The 16,600-nt window shown below is 32.0% G+C and overlaps 1 long non-coding RNA gene across 1 annotated transcript in view; it reads right to left on the reverse strand.

Annotated features, from left to right (window-relative positions):
- Window positions 1-3,649: 3,649 nt before the first annotated feature.
- Window positions 3,650-16,600, reverse strand: part of LOC132726527 (uncharacterized) — a 33,730-nt gene continuing 20,779 nt past the window's right edge. Inside the window, exons 2-3 of the long non-coding RNA XR_009625204.1 lie at window positions 6,829-6,920; window positions 3,650-6,516 (exon numbers count right to left, since the gene is read on the reverse strand). This is a non-coding gene — a long non-coding RNA (uncharacterized LOC132726527). The remainder of the gene's footprint in view (window positions 6,517-6,828; window positions 6,921-16,600) is intronic.

The raw sequence follows: 16,600 nt of genomic DNA on the forward strand, positions 1-16,600 counted from the left end.
CAATTAGTTGGAAATGACGAGAATTCAGCAGTTGTGTATAATATACTAGTCTATTACTACATCTGTACTTGTATATAAGTTTGGTGAATATTAAACAATTATAAAAAAAAAGAATAAATGATGAGAAAAACGAATATATGATTTATAAAACATTCATAAGAAATGAAACTTTATGACCCGTAACAAACGTAAAAATATCATTGCAGAACTGGGAGATATCTGCCTCTTATCTGAACTAGCATCGACCTGAAACAAGTGTGTTGATATGTAAAAGAACACTTAAGTACTCTTTTTCGTAACCAATAGCAAATGTACAACGCAAAAACATAAACGCAAAAAAATCTCTTTTTTTTCTAAATTTACAGACAGACTTAGACGGATGTTGCAGACAACAAAATAACAATCAAGTCTAGAAACCGTTTGCTTATTTGGCAGACAATTTATTAATTCTAGACAATTACATTAATACAACTTCAGAGAATTTCTGAACTTTTTTGTTCAAATGTTGTTCCTCTATTTTATTGCAACTATATTTGAAATATATGGAACAGAAATGAGCCGCGTCACGACAAAACCAACATAATGCGTTTGCGACCAGCATGGATCCAGACCAGCCTGCGCATCCGCGCAGTCTGATCAGGATCCATGCTGGTCGCAAACCCATTATGTTGGTTTTGACGTGACGGGGCTCAAATTATATTTTAAAGAACATGCTACATCAAACGTTTACATTTTTTTTCCAAACAACATTCTGAAATGAAGTCTGATGTTTTTGATATATTGTCTTTAGAAAGTCCCTGCACCTAGACCACTTCTAATATGAGGAAAGCTGAACTAAAATCAGATAATACAAGTTATGAATGCACCAACATCGACACTGTTTGTGACTGATTCAAAAGCTGCATGAGCAGTCTTTTTTCCTGAAAAGGGCAAAACCATTAGGTCTGACTGGAAAATATTGAGATAACAACTGCAATGAATGAATGTAATTACCCTGTGTGAAACATCAAAATTATACTGAATGAAAATTATGTGAACGCTCATTACGGGAATCGTTACTTCCGGTTTCGTGTGTTGACATTTTGCCCATCGGCGTTGATATATACTCCAGTGTCCGTAAGGTGTTAACGATTTCATCAGAAAGTAGTCCCGTGAGAAATCAGTACATTAGCTTGTCCAAAACAAACGCGTATTATATAATGCAATGTTTAATAATGTATTTTGTTTGTTCATAATATTTTGATACTTCCGGTGTGAAAGCGTTCATCTCTAACCAATCTAACGGTAATACGTTGAAATTTTTTGTTAAATACGCACAAGGTGTATTAACACTACTAGTCCCTGCAGGCGAAAAGATAACGACAAAAATTTAGAAAATTTCATTCAAAAGCGATCGAACGAGTGCAATTTCTCAAAATAAACATCTTGTTATTTTCAACTAAATAAAAAAAAAGTTCGCCCAAGTGCAAGCAACATGAAATATCTATACCAATCAATTAACAAAATTGTTAATGCATGTATTGTGTCTGTTCAATTAATGCGACCAGTGAGTGATGTATATTCTAAACATTTTTCAAAGAAATTAACCATACATTAATTTTTAGTCAATAAACTTGATCTCACCTAACATTACCTAACATATTATAATTGTTTTTCCATAAGTGCACATCGTATAAGGAAGTGACTGTGTTTTGTTAGGTTTGCAGTAAACTCATCTAACCGATCATTCCCCCCTTTGTCCGGTCATCCAGCTTTCTACATAAAAATAAAAGCAAAAATTTATACATCATGGGCCAGAAAAAGGACAGTTCAAAATCTGTACATGAAAGTCATCTCTGTTTTATTTCAAGTTGAAATAGCAGTGGTTCATCACCATGATGTTAATGATGAAAAAAAATTCAGCCATGCTTGAGGACTCCTCTGATTTATAGAGATGTTTCTGCTGTCGGCTATATATCAATTAATGTGTCCTTACATGACCTTACAACATTCCTTTTTCATTTATTATCAGCAGACGACACACTAACAAAAAAACGTTTATTACTGTCAAACACAAAGGAAATCCGATTGTCTTTTTTAATTCCGGTTTACCAACATGTTTTACATCTCAAAGGTCGGTCTCTCTTTTTTTTTGCTAAATGAACAATACAGAACAACAACTATAAACGTTTAGTTCTTGCATTTGTTATAGGCATTTTGTTCGACAAATGATGTGCGTTAATTTCTCAAGGGGAGCATTGGGGTCACTTGTATTTGTATATTCATAAATAATTTTCTTTTTTTAGAAAGTTCGATCAGTGTAATTGAAGCAGTAAGACAAATCTTGTGCATGTCATATTTGACAAGCTGTTTGTTTATATGTCCTAGACGGTCTCTGATGCGCCAAATGTTTCTCTAGAGAAGTGCGAGGTGCTGGAAGACATACAACACGAGGATGAACTACGTGTAAGGTAGAACGAAAATTGCTCGCATAACATCTTTTGTCCGAAGCCTGCATTCCACAACTTCGATATATTTACATGATCCATAAATTCCATACATCTTATGCAATTGTTTTTTTTTTGACGAAACATAAAGAGTTATATTAACAATACGTTTCAAAAATGAAAATTTTATTCTGTTTCAAGTTTGAATAAAAAAGGGCCGTAACACCAATCACCTTTCGGTTGATGTAGTATAGGTACACTATTTGCATTACATGCATGTTGTTTTTTACAAAAGCATCTATATACGTATATAAGGTTTCATAAGTACATAAGCGAAAATGTTCTGTATTTTAAAGTGTTTGACAAGTCTTGCCTTTAAGCGACAAACAATGATTATATAAGTATAATTATACAGTCGTAATTATTTTAACTTGCCTGTCATAAAGACAACTTTGATAAACTTCCTCATGTGACAGACGAGAATAAATCTGCATGCATTAAAAGATGAAACAAATGTGCTATCAAAAAATTTCCATCAGTTTTTCAACAATTTCCGCAACATTCAACAAAGAAACAGTCGAGATTTTCCCAAATGAACCAAATAAATTGTGCTCGTACTTATACATACGTTTGTAATATTCACATTTAATTAGTTTTTTTCGTCAAGAGTACAAAGCGGTGATTCTGTAGTTTGTCGTGGCATAACGTCGAATGCAGGATCTGAAAACGTCAAAGCTTTGTGTGTACTTTAAATTATCGAGAGACATCAACGTGAAAGTACAGAGATATACTTGGTGTAAACTGGTAATGACATTTTATGAGAGCTGTCCAATAAAGAAGACAAAGTCAAGCACGTCTTGTAATCATGTTCTAACCACGTGATAATATTAGGGTCTACGGTCTACAAACGTTCGCCTATACATCATATAGAACGTTAACTCACATTGAAATACCAACGACTAATTAATATTCTTTTAAGTACAATGTAGAAACGTGTACGTCTCATATCTAATTAAGTTTATTCTTAAAATGTAAGCGATATATATTTTATACAATTTGAAGAATAAATTAAAAAAAATTGTGATGTTTTCCAGCTTGATGAATTTAAAACAGACACATTTCGGCATAATGAAAAAAAAAAGATTTTGTTAACGTTATCGGTTAAATCTCTTTAAAAAATCTGTCACCGAGTTGAATACTTGAGCCGTTGTTAACGATATTTGTATTGGTGTTTTTGTTTTTGTTGTTGTTGTTGTTGTTAAAATCAAAATTTATGTTTGTTTTCCCTGGAGTCTTTAGATAACTACTAGAATAATGCAATGTATTGTGTCCATTATTTTGCACAACTTGAAAAATATCAACAACAAAGAAACAACACCAAAAAAAGACAAATAAGTAATAAAAACGACATAAATACTAACTCATTAAAAAGAATTTCGTAACTTGTTGTTGTACAACAGTTAGTTTGATTACTCTGGATTGTTAAGTAGTTGGTGTCTGGTACGTACCAGTATTTTACTACAAAATGACCTATAAAAATGCAGACAGGCAAACTTATACGTGTGTATGTCCTAAAACCAGGTCACTTTTCTAGCATCATCAGTCTTTCTTTTTCTTAAATTTCCAAGGTTACCATTAATGCTAAAAGGAAATGATAAATGGTAATTATTTCGTTTCAAGAACTTAATTGACTCAAATGTGCCTGGAAAATTTAAACTGCACATTCTTTTCGCATGCACCTACATTCCAGTTATGCTTTTTATTTGATATAATGATGAATTCCTTATTTTTATACGCCATTATCGTAATGAATGTTATATTATGTGAACAAACATATTCAACTAATTTAGAAGTTTGTAAACGTTATTATTGATCATTTACCTACGTTAAGATAATAAAACGTAATAAACTTGACCATGTAAATGATAAGTTGCCATCTTGGAATGCCATAAATTCTCAAAGTATGATGTTTACGTGCACGTGCACTACTGTCCATTAATCTAAGTCAGTATATAATGAGGAAATAAGAAATTTACATTGTTAGATGCACCAAATATTTTGTTCAAGGTGAAATATTCTAGAAAATAAACCCGCCTCATTATGAACTTTGTTCACGAAAGTTCTCGTTGTCTACATAAATAGATTACAAACTTAATCATTTTTGGTGTTGTTATTGTCGTTGCGGTTGAAGCTGTTGTTGTTGTTGTTGCTGTTGTTGTTGTTGTCGTCTGATATCAGGAACAGTCGTTATCGATAGGTAAATTCCGGAATGGTTCAAGTGCTTCAAAGTTGTATTATTATGTTTATAATTTAAACTAATATATATCGTACATGTATAAAAATCATTACTGCAATCGATCGCAAACATAAATCAATTTAAACAACAACAGCAACAAAAAGAAAACACTGCAAATTGTTGAATTATTGCACCTCATGGCTTATGTATATATTTGGTGATTTGTTGTATGTATTTTTACTTCTTATCACTATAGTATATACATGTAATCATATATGTATCTGCTTATGTTCAGTATAAAGCCACTTTCCTGTATATGAAACAGGAATTTCATATGTATTTACCGTTATTTCAAAATGTACCAATGATTCTATACAAAGTTTCATATGTATGTAATATGTATTGTAGTTTATCAGTTTTAGTATAAATACCCACGCAAAAAATTTGTTCCGCCCACCAAGTCACTTGTGTCATTTGATACTGAATGTTCTGTTATTCATTCTGAAATATTATGACGATCTATATCAATTTTCAATTTATCTGTGGTGTCGTGAGAACATGTGATATGTTAAAATGATAACACGTCGCAGAAATGCTGTATTAACATCTGCCCGTTTTTCAATATACGAAGCATCAATGAAACATATAAAAATGTACGAAAATGTAAATTATATATGATGTATTTCATAAATAAACATCCAAGTAATTAATTCATGAACAAATAAACTTCAAATTCCCAGTCTAGCAAAAATTGAAAAGTTAAAAGCATGTTCTGTTCAGAAAAAAATGGGTTGTGATTTAGTGATAACACAAAAAAATGAAGTATCTAAATGCAATATAATTTAAATGAATACAGTATACATGTAGTTCTATATATGTTGCAAAAATATTTTGAAATGTAAAGAAGATTACTTTGAAAATGCTTGTATGAAAAAAATATATGGTGGAAATTACTTTAAGTACATGTATAGGTTAAAGTTTATTAGTACGCGCGACCAATTTATTTTTGTAAATGCAGATGTACGTACTAATAAATTTTAACCGGCTTAGTATTTTAAATTATTTTTATTAACAGTCGATTTACTAGACTGGCTAACAGTTTGCCGATTTACCAAAGTAAATATGTTACGATTCATTCGAAACACTACAATCCTATTGGACAAAAAATAATTTCAAACACTAAGGGATTTAGTTTGAAATTATTTTTTGTCCAATAGGATTGCAGTGTTTCAAATGAATCGTAACACAAGCATCTAATATGGTAGAAAATAAAAAAAAAATCGAAATATAATTGGTTAAATATATAACGCAGAAATCTACGATTATAGAAATATATGGTAAAATAAAGAGTTATTCCAATGTTTTTACCTCTTTAATTCATGTATAAGACCAATTAACTGTCGAGTACTTACATACTTTATCTGCATAGACAATGACGTCATCACGCGGTTTTTACGTAATTTACATACCATATTACATACATAATTGTGAAGATCTATAAATCATTAACAGATCTTTTATTTCATTGTATAGAGCAGGTTTTCTCCCGATTATTCAGTATGACCGTTGTATGGCACGTATATTGTTCACACATTTTAGCTGTATGTTGAAAATGTCAGTCTGATGTTTCCAAAAAGCCAATTGAAGCCATCTCAAATAGAAGACAATACATACGTGGGTGATTGAACGTTATGGCAATTCTTTACCCGACGAAGTTTGTCCCGTGAAGTGACACCGTCTGACACACAGTCTATTGTCTGCAGCACTGCAACAAAGGTCGTGACCAGCTTGCACTGGTCAGTAGTTAGTATACATGTATTGTATACTAGAATGTTCGTATACCGTTGTCATCTTCTGTAAAAAAAGAGAGAGAAAAACGGGTTCACCTAAAGAACGTCATTGAAAATGTTGCAGGGTCGGTTTGATTGAACCTGTTACTGTAATTCTGATTTACAAACTTTAATTAAGTTAGAAATAACAGTTGGTATGACAAAACACGTTGTCAGTCTTGAGCAGTATATCAATTACAAAATGATTGCTACAAATATTACATTTACAAATCATATTCAGATAAATGCATAAAAACATTGCTTCTTTGAAAGAAATTCGAACTATCAAGATTGCTGTTAAGAGTCAAGCTTTCCACATAGTTTCGGAAGTACCTACTTTTCATTGGCTGGTAGTTTCATGTCACTGAAAGTATGAATCTTTCCCATAGTCTGTATAATCGGGACAAACATTTGTCATGGACACACATCCTGTTTTAAATATTAAACAGTCCATTGTTCAATTTCAACTCATCAAACATTATAAAAAAACATGAGTTATATACTAATATTATTAGAGATTTCAATTTCATAATTTACTATTCTGAGTGAACAACAGAGTCGAGTAAAATATAGTGAAACATTCTATATAAATATATACATATATGTTCATGTTATCGTTAACGAACTGAAGATTATGATAATTGCGATAAGTGTATAAAAACAAGAGAAGAGAGTCAATGTCCGTTTCGTTTTATGGTGGACAAATTTACTAGTATATGAATGACAACCACTAATGACTAATGTATACGCTCTAAATAACAGACAAAAATTGCTTGCAAAACAGTCACCAGAGTCTTGTATATAAGATGACTTATATTTTCCGAAAGTGCGAATATCTACTTTTTTTCAAACTATTTTACCGATAAGGCCGTCCTGCTCTAATGTCAAATTTCGTTTTGTACCAATTTTATGAACAAAGATATATAGCATCACTTTCACAATAATAAAGTACATAATAAAACATCTAAATAGCCTTCACTGTCAGTATGTACACCAGAAGCTGAAACATCATGTTGTTGTTTTTTCTTGCAACAGCACAAGTCCTTGAATATAATGCAATCCATTATTCTAAATGTCCTTGTGAAATTACTTAATGTACTTTTGCTCTACAAAAGAATGTGACACACGGTTTATTTTTACACCCGTCCCACAAGCCGCTTAATACATGTTATATGAGTTACGTATATCTAGAAGATGTGCAATTGACATTATAGTATCATATCTTTACCTGCTGTTGCATAGATTTAGATTACATTGTCACAATTACATTTTCTCATTATATAATGTCGTAAGAATGTGCAATGTCGATTATTTATACTGAAATTTTCATGTCCATATGAAAACTATGAAAAATTTACATAAGGAATTCAGAATTGGAAAGTCATTAGTTATAATACTCCAATCCTATGTCTGCATCGTTCACTGTAACATTGGGAAACGTTATTATATAGGTTGAACGGCAAATAAATATTTTGTACAAGCACATTAAGGTTAACATCACAAATACAACATTTATTACACTATTATTCACCCTGTAGGTAAAACTCTGTCAAAAAAGTCAATTGTAACATCTGGAAAGAGTGTTGTTTTTTGTTGTTTTTTTTTTGCAAAACACGCAAAACAATTTTAAAATACATCAAAATATACTTTGGATTATTTTTATGGGGAAGCTATCCAGCTTTTGCAGTTCGTTCTACACAGGTTCCCGCTCGTGCTTTATATAATGCACGGAGGTGCATTTACAATAATGTCGGTGCGAGCCGTGTCCTTCGATCTTTCAGACTACTTGAAAGACCTCTTGGTGTGATACATTACCAGGCTGGCCTGAAAATTCGTACATACGGTTGTTCGTTACAGGCGATAGCTCTGATGACAGTGGGAAACATAGATCAGATAGATAATATAATTCGCAGTCCAATCGAACTAATTTACAAGTTCGCTATCCAATAAACAGAACACATAACGTAGTGATAAAATTCATCACAAATACTCAACACTTTCTCGCTATTTTATCGATTTATCTAAAATATATAAATGTTTACAATAAATAAAGTATAACCATCTTGTCGACTGCTGTATATTGTGACAATAAAACACAAAGAGCAAGATTTATATAATTTGTAGCAGATGTCAATATATTATATAATAACGAGAGCTCGTGACAATCAATCTTTTGCTGGCTATTACATGACAGTCTCTTCAGCTCAGTGGGAGCTATAAATAGATTGTTTAGCTTTTCAATGATGAATAATTGTCTATCTATCTATCTTAGCATTTTCACATTCAGAATGACAGGGGAAAAACAGGTGAAGCAATTTACTTTAATATCGTAAATCTCTTCGAATTTTTATCAACGATATTTAAAAAAGGCCACTTTAACACTGTAGACTGGTCCACAAAAACTGCACTAACGCAATCTCTCCATTCTCGACCAGTTTCCCGGCTTTTCTCACTCATCTTCATCATTTAACTCAAACAGGTTCCCGGTTTTTTTCACATCAATTAAAAAACGTAATAAGACCATAATCGCCATACATCTATGTACTATTTTGCTTAAACATTCAACGGGTACACTTTCTATTATGAAACGTTCATTATCAGGCTATTGTAGGCGAATTCAAAATGAAAATAAAATATTTTCGTTTGTTGTAAAAGATCTAGCCAACAATAAGGAAATGCAATTAAGAACTTCAAACGTAGTCAAAACAATTTGATTACCATGCAAACGTAATCGAGTACAAAAGACAACAATGATGAATAAAACGTTGACGTCATGGCTCTTCTGCACTTTTATAAGAATAAAGCTGTCTGACAATAGTTGACCAGATTACCGGATCGTAAAGAATTCAAAATGTAATTACTTCTTATTTAACTAGGCGGGTTGTCAACAATGTCACGAAATAGGGGTATAAGTACAAATAACTGCGAACAAAATCGAAGGCTATATATAGGACAAGATAGTTAAAAAGTGGACAATTATTTGACTTGCGTTTGACGTCAATACAATAAAGAGTTGACATTGAAAATTAAAACGGATTAAGTGACCGTCAATAAATAGACATTTTATATTCGCCCATGGTGCATACAAGCTAAATATAAACATATATTTCAAAAATAGATCGAAGTATAGCATTGGTGTGATCCTATACTTGACACAAGCCTATCTTGTGAGATAAGGTCCTTACTTTAACCTTTTGTCTTTTTTGTCTAAAATACTATCTGTTATTTAACTGACCAATGTATTGCACAGCATTTTTTTTATTGTGGGATACATGTATATTTGTATGCTCTGAATCCAGAAGTTACAAATGCCAAAACACTTTCTAGGGGACACCATGCCAACTTTGGCACTAATCACATCCATGTGATATGCCAAACAGTAACAGACCGAGGACCACACCCCCTTTATTTTTACGGATGTTCAATACTGGCTGTGCTCACTATTTTAAGAAGGTGGGTATATCGGACTGAGCGTATGTTGACATAAGTTATTTGGGTGTGTTAAATTTGTAGGTCATCTTAAATATCTCAAATATGTTGACCTTTGATATACTATTCTATTAAACCAAATATTGACTAAAGAGATAACTGAAAATATTTCAGTACGGCCTATTATATAGAGATTCATTAACGAGTACAGGGCACAAGGGTCAAAATGTCGTTCAATAAGCTTGAACATGCAGATAGTGCTGTTGTTTGCTCTAAAAGTAATCAAATTATATTATTAAGTATATCGCTGTTATATAATATATATTTCATACGAAATGTACTGATAAATAAACTATTTTTGTGCTAATTACACAACTCATAAAGAGATCAGTTAACGGCACATCATGTCCCAGTAATTATTTAATTTCTTAAAAAGCTTTTTAATTTTGATGCCCGGTTAAGAAACTCACTGGTCAATTATCAGAACCATCTTCGGTTTCTCTTACTTTTTGCCAATTAATACAGTTATAGTGATTTAGCATTTTGTATGGAAGTCATAATAATTTTTTGTTTTCATTTTGCTACTTTTAAAACAAATATTCTTACATTCAGCGCTAGTTTCTTCTGGGGATAAGCATCTAACACGCCCTTAGACCATTTTCTAAACATTATAAAACTCATGTTTGTCCATTCTTAAGAAGATAGCAATAATCCGTTTCTGAGATTTGAGACAAGGTGACTGATTTAAACTGAATTATAGAGGTATATTTTAATAATAATAATAATAAATGAATTGTAACTAAGGTGCGAATGCATACACCTTACATTCATTTTGTTACATATTCAAAAAGCTAAATTAAATTTATCCGAATTTTAAAATATTTTGAAAACCATGATGACTCAAGGATTAATGATTCAACTTTTGTAGGCGTGAATTTTTAAATTATAGACATAAAATCGCCCTTGAAATAACATGCCAAATAATTTTTCCCGTAGATAGAGTGTCCGGTTTGTCCAAATAAAATATCTGTGGTCAACTTATAAATGTCACAAGGTCAGATATATTTATCTAGTAACCACAGTTTGGTATTTATGACTGACCATGGAATGAAAATAATGATATCTATTTGACCCGCTGTCACTGTATGGTATTTTCACGATATAGTAATTGGACAAGAACCGGCGTGACTTGTCGTTGCTATATAAATAAAAGTATTACTAGAATAGTTATTTGACCAAAGATTGACCGCACATATCAATTAAGTGTTGGTATTTTGATACTATTTTTATTCTGTTTCTAATGCGTAGTTTAAACAAAATAGTTTTAATTATTCAATATTACTAATTCCATTTTAACCAATAACTTGTATTCCTCTAATTCAGTCGCAGAAAGCGGCAGAACTTGATTTAACACAATAGACAGAATAGACAGAAAAGGACCGTAAAAGAAGCCTTAATACATAAGAATGAAGCGTGTTGAGAAAATCTTAAAATTGCCAAAAGAGAATGTAGGACAAACCCCCACCAGTCAAAACCCCACACCTCAACATTTTATAGAGTGGAAAAAAACCCACACCTCCAGTTTTACAGAGTGGACAAAACCCTACACCTCTAGTTTTATAGAGTGGACAAACCCCCACCACCTTAAATTTTTGAGATCATCAGAAATCTTTTGTAACGCTTGGACACTCGACGTAACTTGAATGATATCAGTCCAAAATTAAACTTGCAAGACTTCTGGTTTAGAAATTCTGCAAAAAAATCTCATAAATGAGCGGCAGTTGGTAAATCTACAAATAAAAGTCACGAGAAATTTATGTTTCTCTCCGACAATTTTGTATCATAATTCATGAACTTTGGTATTTTTGTGCTTAAACAATTATCATGTAACGGCGCTAAAATACTGGACACTTTTGTACTACGTACAGTACAGGAAATATGTGAGGCGGTCAACAGCATCATGGTTAACAATGGTTACGTTGTAGAACGTCTGCACCTCTTCCGCCGAGCGCGCAAACGTTCCAGACGACACGTCAAAACAAACATTTTCCCAGCAGAAAAACTTTTCAAAACACGCGACTGGCTGTAATATTTAGAAATTAGATACCGGTCTTATTTTAAACTAATTAGAGAAGCATCTGGGTCTGATATCTTCGATCTAACCAGATCTAATGAAAACATCAAAGATAAATTAAATACCTTTCCCAAGACAAATGTAAACTCACGTATTTCACACGGTAAAGGGAACATCCTCGAATAACTAGGTAACGAGGTTACCCACATGAGGGAAGTCTTGGGGAAATGAGATTGAATTTGGTCTTTCATACAAAGCAAACAGAATGATAAATGGATTTAATAAAGGAAATTCACTCGTACGAAAGTTCGAAATTATAGATCCCAGAGAAGCAAATGTGGGAATATTGAATTCCAATCATTTGCCCGGAGTAAAAGTTGAATCGTATAGTAGTTATCTTAGGCGAATGACCCACTTTTCCTATCAACAGAAGACGGCATAATAAGTGTGGCAGACGTAAAAGGAATATATCACAGATATCTTGAAAGGAAGCACAGAAAAATTACCGTAAAGTAAATTTGAACTGCTTTTAGTACGTATTCAAAAAGATAACGTGTCCTGTTCGACAAAGGTTCGTGACTTCCAAAACTGTACTCTTTGACGTTTGGTAACAAAAACGATTTGACTTGCAGTCACGAACAATGTGCTATGACGTAAATAAACCACGCCATGCTGCCTGTCCGCTTTAAACTTTCATTATCTAAGTTCACGATTCCTTATATTTGTTGTTGTTGCTGTTTTTTTGTTGTTTTTTTTTGTTTTTTTTTTGTTTTGTTTTTTTGTTCTGGTATATATATATATATATTTTTTTTGGGGGGGGGGTCCAGAAAATAAATAAATAAATAAATAAAACATCAAAACTTGCTATAAATGTTATGTTATGGTAATGTTAAAGATGAAGTATATTGAACCACTTTTTGCTAAAAAGTTTGAGAAGCGATAGTACGGATGTTGCAACTTTGCTATTAAAGTTAATCCGAGGGTTAGGCAGTCAAACATTATCTTTGCACTTCGTGCGGTCAGAAATACTTGCCATTGTTTCAGTAGGTCACACTCATGGGTAAAGCGGAAAGGTCAAGCGTTTATCATGATTTTATGTAGGTCAAATTGGTTATTATCTAATGACCATATACTAGTATCGCGATAAGCTTATCAAATCTGAATATGTAACATCGAGTTTGCTTCAACCTTTGAATTATATTTAAATAATCAACGAATAAGGAATCTTTACATCTTTACTACGTATACATTTGAATACACTTGACCATATTTACAAATATGTGTACAGTAGTAGGCATGGTGAGCAGCCTATACCTGTCACTTGTGACGTAGGTTCCAAAACAAACAATAGTCCAAAATGGCTTCATGTAGTATACAAAACTAGTTATATATCATCTCTGAAAGGAGTATCAATGGTTACAATAGTTTTCAAACATTTGAAATTGTTCATGATATTTCCGTAGCAATATCGATATCAAAAGGTCGTGTTGCGAATTATGCTTCCATAAGATATAAACAAATCGTCTCTTTGTCTTACAAAAGAACCAAAATGATTCAGGTTTAAAATTCATCAAGTTTAATCAACTTTTGATTTGTAAAATATCAATTCCTTTACAAAGTAGCTATATATTCTTACAAATAAAAAAATACGCCATACATAATTAATCGTACAGGCAGATTATTACGTATAATAAAGACTGTCTCGGGGAAAAAAGACTACGCATTTGAATATGATATAAATGTTATTAAAACGGAGTTTTCAAATTACAAATATATAGACAGTATTACAGGAAACGTTACATAATTATATGATTATAAGAATTTTTGCATACATAAGATATAAAAGCAAATTGCACGTTCTTACGAAGTATTTATTATTGATTGCACAGTGGCATATACTATAAATCCAGACGATTAGATATGAGCCCTTAATCGGCTGGAGATACTAATAACCAGGTACATTTGTACTGAAATCAGGTACGACAATAAAATATGATTCTGAAATGAATTTATTTGTGAGCTACTGACCAAAATCAAAATTCAAACCACTTGACCATTCTGGGTCTGTTTAGATGTTGAAATCTGCTTAAGTCGGTGCTAGGGGCGTGCGCGGTAGTTTGCACTTGACAGTTATGTCCATGAACAGGCTCAATCAAACCGAGCCTGCAACATTTTCAATTTTGTCGTTCTGGACTTTCTTAAGAGATTCCTTTTTTTTTCTCTAAAAAAATCTTTATTTTCCATTTTTATTCTTTATTTCAGTCTCAACAATGTGCGTACAACAAAAACATATACCTTCCATTTTCCATTTGCATTTTCCTTTAAGAACAAGTATAAGGCGATTTATAGTATTTTGTTTCTTTTTTAATTTAAACGTACATGTAGTTACCTATTGTCCAGAAAAGTAAAAATGGTAATCTAGTATAAGAATTAAAAGTTCTTATCTTATTTTGACAATTTATCTTTTTAGACGTAAATGACACTTTAGTCAGGGACCCACGTAACTATAATTGGTTCTTTTGTTGGAGTAAGCACAGAAACTTGCCGACAGACGATAGAACTAAGCATTTTTTTTTTGGTAAAAAAACGGGTTTGGATTAACAGATTAACACCATACGTTGCAGGATTAGCCCGTAGTAAGATATAAGTCAAACACGCGGTAGTTAAACCTTCAGAACTAGCATGAATCTGCGAGGTGGTCTATAAATGATCACTTTCATGACCACATAATCTTCTTACCCGCTCAACCTTTGATTTAAATTCATAATATAATATTTATCCGTTTGAAGTTAAATAATGAAAGAAGTGAAAGGGTGAAAAATTTAAGTTTCGAAATGATTTAAATCGGAGGTATTTTACTAATATTTACACGACCATTTATCATGAGAAGGAATTTTTACATGATCACTCTCAGGGGTATTTAAAGCTGTATTAAATTGTATAGTCATGTACTTTTCAGTACACGTGATACGAAACTGTGGTATTTATTTAAATTCCTACAAGTTTTTATAATGATTAAACCATAGCTATTATTACTTATGTATTATAACATGTTTTACAAATACTTCCAAATAGGGGTTTTATGTGTGGTTATGAGTGATTTAACGCACATAAACAATGAATTTTCCACAAAACTTACGTAGCAGTGGAAACAAAAATAAAACGAAATATCAATTATAAAGCGGAAAGACATACTTTAGCATATAAAATAACATATTATACAACGTGTTTATATTTATGTTTTTAGTCCCCAATGGTAACCCAAATGCGTAGACTCTTTCTATGGAGCATTCTGAACGTAATAGTTTCTAGAAAATAGTTAAAGATACATGTAGTTATCATTTTCTACAAAGGCATCAGATGGTTCTAATCCGGGAGGGCCGACCGCTAATGTTGTAAAAACTTGGGCCCAACCCGTTTGCTTTTGCTGTTTAGAATACATATGAAAATTGTATCTGTGTTGTATATACATGTATATAGCAATAAAATATGATTAAACAACAGATGGTCCTAATGATTTAAAAGAAACAGAACCTTAATATTGAGCTATATATATATATATATATATATATATATATATATATATATATATATATATATATATATATATATATATATATATATATATACAAAAAAAATGAAAACAAGTGCCGGAAAAAAGTCACATATAAATAAAAACAAAAAACACAGTCCATGAGTTAACTTATTTAACTCACATATTATATATATATAGTTTTCTAATTATTTAGTTTTCTAATTATTTAGTTTTCTATAATTTGTGCCGGGTTCGTTATTAACGAAGCCCGACAAGTTCCACGCATCTACAAAGAAATGTAAACAACAATTGTTCTCTTTGGCACCCCTCCTACCCCGATTTAACTCCCACACCTCTCGTCCTGTGGCTATGGTCAATTAGCTTTTATTGTCATTTAAAGCGTCATAGATTGTGACCCTATAAATATTTATAGAAGGTTGACAGAACATAAATAAACTGTTTATTGCAATTATGAAATGTAATCAATTTTTTATCTTATCGGGAATGAATCAGTTAACATCGTATATATAATATTACAGCAATTTAATTAATGTTAAGCAAACAACACAGATTAGATCTGAAAAGAAGTATAGAAAAGGAAAGTAGTTGTAGGAGATATTTTTCAATTAGTCTGTCAACAATCTAATGATAAAATACTTCAAACGAGCTAGATGAACAATCATATACATAATCAATGAATCACATTAAAAATACACATAAAATGTCCACTTTCATTAGTCGTGAAAAGAAACTTATAGCAGGTCAATAATGTGACACTAGTTCATCATGTGACACAGGTTCATTATGTGCCCTGGTTAATTATGTTACACCGGTTCATCATGTGGCACTGGGTTATCATGCGACACTGGTTCATTATGTAACACAGGTTCATTATGTGACACAGGTTCATTATGTAACACAAGTTCATCATGTGACACAGGTTCATTATGTGCCCTGGTTAATTATGTTACACCGGTTCATCATGTGGCACTGGTTCATCATGCGACACTGGTTCATTATGTGACACAGATTCATCATGTTACACTGGTTCATCATGTGACACAGGTTCAT

The sequence above is a fragment of the Ruditapes philippinarum genome, unplaced genomic scaffold, assembly GCF_026571515.1.
Source record: "Ruditapes philippinarum isolate M1 unplaced genomic scaffold, ASM2657151v2 ctg346_1_1_1_1, whole genome shotgun sequence".
Lineage (NCBI taxonomy): Eukaryota > Metazoa > Mollusca > Bivalvia > Venerida > Veneridae > Ruditapes > Ruditapes philippinarum.